This window comes from Onychomys torridus, chromosome 1 (genome assembly GCF_903995425.1).
Source record: "Onychomys torridus chromosome 1, mOncTor1.1, whole genome shotgun sequence".
NCBI classification, from domain to species: Eukaryota; Metazoa; Chordata; class Mammalia; order Rodentia; family Cricetidae; genus Onychomys; species Onychomys torridus.
This window is the reverse complement of record NC_050443.1, coordinates 129,536,219-129,543,879: the sequence shown is the minus strand read 5'-3', so window position 1 is coordinate 129,543,879 and position 7,661 is coordinate 129,536,219.

Sequence of the window (7,661 nt, the reverse complement as noted above, 5' to 3'; positions counted from 1 at the left end):
AAAACTCTGTTGTGCAGTTCATACCCAGCAGGCAAAGATAACGTCCTGGCCTACGTCCAAAGGGTGGAGCTCCCTTCAAGTTTTAAATTTTTCTCAGGAGTTTAAACACCTAAGCTGTAAGTCTTCAAGGAAGGAGACACAGAAGGTCTCCTGGTTGCAGGCAAGGTCCCCTAGAGTCTTCAGGCCGCTGGAACAAGGTAGGGAGAAGAGACCTGAGCTTTCCGTGGGGTGTTGGAGTCACCTCCCTAGCCTAGGTTTGTTTCCCTCACTTCTAGCCTAAGAACAGGTACTGCCACCACCTGCCAGGGCTGAGAGACAGACCCTACAAAATGCAGCACAGGAGCCAATCACCAGGACCAACCGGCCCACAGCCCGCCCCACCCTCACGGCCACTCTGCAGCAGAAAAGGAGCTCTCTCCCTCATTGTGGCTTTGTGTGTTTTACGCCCTCCCCAATCATCAGCTCTCTGAAAGTCCTATTTACTCTGTGATGTGCAATCTGTGGGTGGCAGCAGAGCTTTGAGGTAAATATTGTGCACTTGTACGACACATGCGCCCATCTTGGTAGAGAGCATCAATCAACTGTTTGACAATGCATCAAAATACTATACAGCCAGGAAGAGAGAAGGAACATACCTACACAAAGTACCATGGGTAAATTCAGAAGGAAAAGGATACAAGCAGGTTGATACCATTCAGAGAAAATTCAAGAACAGCTCAAACGACTCAGTAACAAGAAATGACTACTAGATACCTGGGTATAAGCAGCGAGTGGGAACAGGCACACCATGGGGCCTGTGGGCACCGCTCTCACAGGTGTGTTCCATCTGTGACGTCACCTGGTCAGTTACGGTATATACACTTCTCCAGATGCATGCTACATTTAAAGTAGTTTTCTTTTAACTTGGGCATTGTGTTCAAGCGCCAGCTCCATGGCTGCACACGTGTGATCTCCAGGGTATGAAATGCTAAGCTCCTGCTCTGTGCTCTGTGAGACAGAGACAATGGTACTCTTGGGTGGTCAGAAAGTCAGCCAGTGGACTTCGTGTCTCTGCTCACGTCTCCAAGTATTAACATTGTTATTCACACTACAATGTTCGTCTATCAACTCAGTGGATTTACACTCAAAATAAACGTGATTAAAACTCTCTCAAAACAAAACACAATCCTGTTTCTTTGAGAGATCTCCTGTAGTCCAGGCTGGCCTCAGACTTGTCACATAGCCAAGAATGACCTCCCACTCTTAATCCTCCTGCCTCACTTCTTAAGTGCTCAGATTGTAGGTACACCCCACCTTGCCTGACTTAAAAACAAAACTTTCTATCAATTGCATAAATCATGGCTTTGGTAATGTTAATTATTCTTTTTCTAGTGTATCGAATTAGGGCAAATTAAAACAAAGTCATAAATACTAAGATTAAAATGTCCACCCATGAGCCGCTTCAAGCCCTCTTAGGCCCCCTGGCACCATAGTGCTGTAGTCACCAACACCATCCTCATTGGCATCAGCACCACCATCACCACCATTTTCAGCCTGTCACTCTCCTGACATCATCATCATCACCTCTGATGCTGTCTCCACCATCATCACCATCATCCCGAATGTCACACGTGCAAAAACCAATAGACATATATTTCTGCATCATTCTTTATGGCCAGCCAGGCACGAGCCTGAACTACAGAGATTAAAGAGCTCCCAGAAGGATTGGGAGCTGGCAAGTGTGTATATCCAGGTGGGACTCTGAGCAGAAGAGGAAGGGACTGGAGAGTCCCACTCCAGGCCACACTGAGTCGCTCCCCCTCCCCAGGCCAAGACAGAAGCTCTTCTCAGATTTCACTCTCTTCAGGGCTGACAGACCACAGCCTCAACCTTCAGAGGAGGGTGATGACCAAAGGGAAGGGCAGTCTTCCAGGGAAATCTCAGACACTCAGCAAATCACAGAAAAATGTCTCTCTCCCTCTCTTCTTTCCTTCCTTCCTTCCTTCCTTCCTTCCTTCCTTCCTTCCTTCCTTCCTTCCTCTCTTAGCCCAAAACACACACACACACACACACACACACACACACACACACACACTTTTTTTTTTCTTCCCACTTTTTAAAGACAGGGCCTCACTATGTTACCCAGACTAGCCCTAGACTTACTCTGTAGTCCAGACAGACCTTGAATTTGTGATCCACCTGCTTCAGCCCCCTGAGTGACTGGGATTACAGGTCCGTGCCATGAGGTTTGGTTGAAAGTCATCCCCAGATAGACCCTTTCCAGACTGTCCTGGGTGCTCAGGATGCTTTGCAATGATTCCAACAGTGGCTACGAACTTACTCAGGTCACCCCTTTTTAAGTGAGCCCAGCAGATCATCATTCATATCACATATAAAAAATTTTCTGTTTAAAATAGCTCAGCCGTTAAAGGCTAGGCTCACAACCAAAAATAAAATCAGAACCTTTGATTCAAAAAATATCACTTAAGGGAAATAAAGACCTTTTGAAAAAATGATTGTGCAAAAATAGCACAGTTATTCTAAGTACAAAAGAATAAATACAAATGTCCTGTAATAAGGATTAGTTCCACATCAGGGCTGTGTATTAGGCACTATACAGACATTTAGTGTTCAGCTATAAATGGGCTGGGCATAAAGCTAGGTGACAGATTGTATGAAGAATTGTGTGAGATGGCTCATCAGGTAAAAATCGCTTGTGACTCAAACTCGATTACCTGAACTCTATCCCTAGAACCCACATAAGAAGCCCACATCAGATGGAGCAGTGCACAGCTATAATCCCAGCACTGTACAGTGAGAGGGGAGGGGAGGAGGCCTGAGAATCAGTGGCAGCTTGCTAGGCCTGCCAGCCTGGAGTATGCAGTGCAGTAGAAACAAGCCCTTGCCAGCTGGGCATGGTGGCACAACCTTGTAATCTCAACATTCGGGAGGCAGAGGCGGGTGATCTCTGTGCGGCTGGGGCCAGCCAGGGCCACACAGTGAAGATCCTGCCTCACTAATAAATAAAAGAAAGAGATTCTTTCTCAACAAAGTGGAAAGTGATAACTGACTTGAAAGCCGTCCTCTGACCTGCACACATGTGCTGAGACATGCCTGCACTCACGCACAAATAAAAACAAACGAACTAATAAATAAACACTAACCAGAAGAAAAAGCAGGTTTAAAGGTTAAATAAGGGATAGACTATAGCTCCGAAGACTGTTTGCCTGGCATATGTGAGTTCCTGCATATATCCCCAGCACTGGAACAACATGTATTTACATATACTTGCATATATATGTGTGTGTAATACAAGTATAAAAGATTATATTATATATACTTTATATATGTTGCCAGCTTTGAAACTTAAGGTAATTAATTGTAACTAGGAGCAGAAAAAAGAGAAACTTAAACTTATATACGGCCCACCATGTTTGCAGTGGTTATACCCGGATGGTAGGACTGTGGGCAGTTCCACTTATTTCTTTTCTTTTTGCTCCACTGTGTTTGCTGGCTTTTCTCAATCAGCATGAGTTATTCTTATTAGCAAAGAAAGCCACACTGAAAGGATCTCAAATGTTTTGGGCAATTACACAAACACACTGAACTATTTTCATTAAGAGGTTTTCTGCAGACCCCATGTAAGAGGACTCTAAATGATTCTTAGAAGACATACATGTATGCTTTTGAAAATAATTAAACAATGTACATATCATCCATAAAAACAAAAGCCTACCCATGCCCATGCCTGTTTCCATATTTTTCAAGCCCACCCCACTATTAATGCGTCATCCTTAATTCAAAATTCTGCAAAATCCTTTATGTGGACACAGAAACCCTGTCTAACTACTCATTTCATGCATATTTTATTCCAATAGATAACACTATGAAGACTATTATAAAGTTTGGTCAGCTCTACATCAGTGCCCCAGGGTATCTTGTCCTTTTATCTTTTCCTCTGCTCAGTGCAGGCAGGGATCACTTGTCTCACTGATGCTAGGTAAGTGCTCTACCACTGAGCTACATCCTCAGTTTACTGTTTATTTTTTAAACAAAGTCTCACTAATTGTATCCTCCTGCCTCAGCCTCCAGAACAGCTGGGATTACATCAGGTCTGCCATCCCCTCTTCTGATGGCTCTGGAGTGTGGCAGGGCTGGAGTTCCCTTTCATTTCCCCTGGTCTATCCCTTCGATCTGGGTGGCTGAAACACCCAACATTGGACCCTACCTCCCACCCAGGAAGCCCCTCTAAGGGGACATTGTGGATGAGCCTTCTATTGTGTGAGAAATAGTAACTGTTTTGAAGTCACAGGTAATATTGTGTATGTTTGGGTGTGTGTACATGCACATGCTTGTGTGAGTGTACAGGCAAGGAGGTCAGAGGACAGCTTGCAGGAGTCACTTGTCTCCTTGGGGTGTTAGGCTTGGTGGTTAGGGCGTTTACCTGCTAAGCCGTCTCACTGGCCCTGTGAGTGAGCTTTCTAAAGAGTACTGTGGCTTTCAGCATCTGGTCCTTTTAAGAAAACTTTCACAGATTGCTCAGGTACAGAACAGTTTTCTAAATGACACTCGGACCCTGTGAGGTCACAGACTGAGGAATCTCAGTGGCCATCTGGAGAAGGCCCTTTACATCAAGGGACACTGGGTCCAGGGGAGAGCCTCCCTCTCAGACACACAGCCAGTAAGGGCTGAGCCAGGGCTCATTCCCCAAGCTTCAACTCTACACCCTCCTCACCTGCCCCACACTAGCTACTACCTTACAGGACCCAGCTGTCTATCCGTTCACTCTTCCCATCCCGCCACCGAAATGTGAAACTGCTCATCCTCCCAATACCCTTTCACCTTCCCTGACTTCCCCACAGGTTGCAATGGCTACAGCGTCTCCACAGTCCTCTCAGGCAGGCCCTTCCCACACCTTGTCCTCTTGCCTGTGAGAGACTGACTGCCCGCTGGCAGGAAGTCTGGGGACCAGTCTGTTTCACGTGCCCATCTTGAAAGATCCCTGCCATTGGTGTATTCATTTGGTCGAGAGCAGGCTTTGTGCCAAGCGCTGGGTACTTAGGGGAGCAAGCCTGGGCTGGGTGATCAAAAGGCAGGAGAAGAGCTTCCAACCCATCTCAGCAGCTTCAGGAACAACACTGCTCTGAGGGCTGGGATCGTCCACTACTCTAAGCATAAGGACTGCCGCCTCCACCCCACCCGAGCTCTCTACCATAGAGAGGTCCACTAGGTGCATTCCCACAGGTGCGTTGGTCCACCTCACAACTCAGGCCTGTATGTCACCTGTACAGCTTTACAGATGGCAGCCAGACCAAGGCCATAGCAGGATCTGCAGCCTTATAGTCCCCCAGTATCTCTCCTATAACCCACAAGAGTTCCTTCAGGAAAATGGATGCAGCCACCTGAAATAAGAGTCGGGCAACATGTAAGAAAGGGACATTCACCTGCCAGGAGACCTGGAGGTACACTTGAAACTTCACTGTTGCTGAGCTGTGCACCTTGGGGAATTTACTTAACTCTACTAATCTTCGGGTAGCTAGTTCATCTGAAAAATAGGCTTGCGTCCTGAGACAGCCTTATTTTTTTCCACTCAAATGTTTACCCTGTAGTCAAAGAATCTCAATGTCACTCATAAGAGAAAAAAACAGAAGAGAAAGCATGAGTCGGAGCTGTGGGCTGGCTGTGCGGAGAGACAATGATGGGAGGAGGCTGGTTCACCCCATCCAAAAGCCTCCACATGTAACACCCCTTTTGGGAAAGCAGGGAGCAAGGCTGAGGTGACTGGCCTCACACTGGGGGCACTCGGTGCTTCCCAAGCCCTGTGTGTCATCAGCACAGAAGCTTCCAGAAGCCATGCAGTGGGGGAGGATGGGTCTTAGAAAGGGGGACTAACTTGGCTCCACACAGATTTTAGACTGGCTTCTAGACTCCAAGTCTGTTTCTACCCAACTCTGAAAGCCGTCATTGGAAATCCACAACCACGGATTCGACAACCTTCCCTCCGAGCCAAGGTTGTGCTAATACTCCATGGGGCATGTCATAGGGTAGCCTTCTTCAAACGCATCACACAAGGGGGATTTAGGTAACTTGCTTCATTAAGTGACTCAGTTTCACCACAGATGTGAGGGGCTGGTACTGTCCCAATGGAGGCAGTAGCTGAGCAGCCCCTCTAGGCCCCAGGGAAAGTACCCTGGAAGACTCTGACCTCTGCTCCTCCCAAGAGTTCAAGCTGATGCCAAATCCTCTAGGTCCCAAAACAGAAAGGCCCTCCTCTCAGGGCCTCTCCACGCATCCCACCCCACCCCCACCACCTCCACAGGCAGGTGTCTAGAAGACAGTTAGTCTCAGGGTCATCCTCATGCCACACCGGAACCAAGGACCCCAGGATGACAGGACGCACCTAAGGTCATACACTCCAATGGCAGGTGCCAAAGGACCAGCACCCCTCCTCAGCAGGCAAGCGGTGTGGTCAAACCCCACACATAAACACTCTCCACTCCCAGGGAAGGAGCAGAGCCTGGGCAGGAGGTACACTCCCTAAGCTGTGCAGGGAAACTGGAAAGCCAGACTGCACTGGTCATGCTCAGGGCTGCCAAGTACAGAAGGAGATCCCTGTGACTAAGTCAATCAGTCATTCAACAAACAAATACTTGGATTTGACCCATCCTAGAGTTCATTCAGTCATTTAACAAATACTGATCTCTTACTACGCTCCCTCCTTCCTCAGCCTTCAGCCCCCACCCTGCTCTCCTCCTACGCTCGGCTCCTCCCCTTTCCCCCACACTCCTTGTGTCCTGTGCCTGCTCCCCCCACTCCCCTTTCCAAAAGGACAGCTGTCTGGGATCCCTGAGAAGTGGCCCAGAAGAGCAGAGCCCGGCGCAACTCTCCCGAGGTTACCTGGTGTAGCCACAGCAATAGGGCATGCGTCTGTCCCGTGGAGGCTGCGGAGGCTCTGACAGTGGCCTGGGGGCTCACCCCCACTCCCCAACCTCGGCCTCCACCAAGCAGCGACATGGAAAACCCAGCCGGCTCAGCTGACTTCCTCTTGTGTCATGGAAAGTGCGGGTGTTAGGACAGGAAACTGTCGCCTGGGATCTGGGGCCAGGAGGGATGCAAGGGGCAGAACCACCCACTGTGGGGTAATTACTAGGGGACTGGTGGGGGGAGGAGCCAGGGGCTGCAAGGGGACCACAGACCCGGGAGTGGAGGGGCCCCATCACGAGGGGTCCCGCAGGTACACAGCAGGTAACTGGGGTAATACTTTCAGTTTTCTACAAAGGATGGAACACAGAATGGAAGCCACCTAGTAGATGACCCTCGTGCCTGTGAAGGAGAAGACTGGAAATAAGTCTTAAGTCCGGGGTTCGGGCTGCTTTGATAAAGAAGGAAGAGTCTGGAGGGCTGTGGAGGGGGGATGTCAGTTTCCTCCTGCATGAGACTGGAAGCTGCATTCGATGCCCTTGCTGGGAGGTCATCCCTCCTGGCTGGGGCCCGTGAGCAGTGAAGCTGAGTTCTTCCCAGCTGCTCTCTGCAAACTGTGAAGGGCACTTAAATAGAAAGGGGTGCTGGGGATATAGCTCAGTGGGCAGAGTGTTTGCCTTGTGAGCATGAGGCGCTGGGCTCCATCCTCAGCACTGCCAAAGGAAAAATAATAGAAACACTAAGTCATAAAGGGCCCCTGG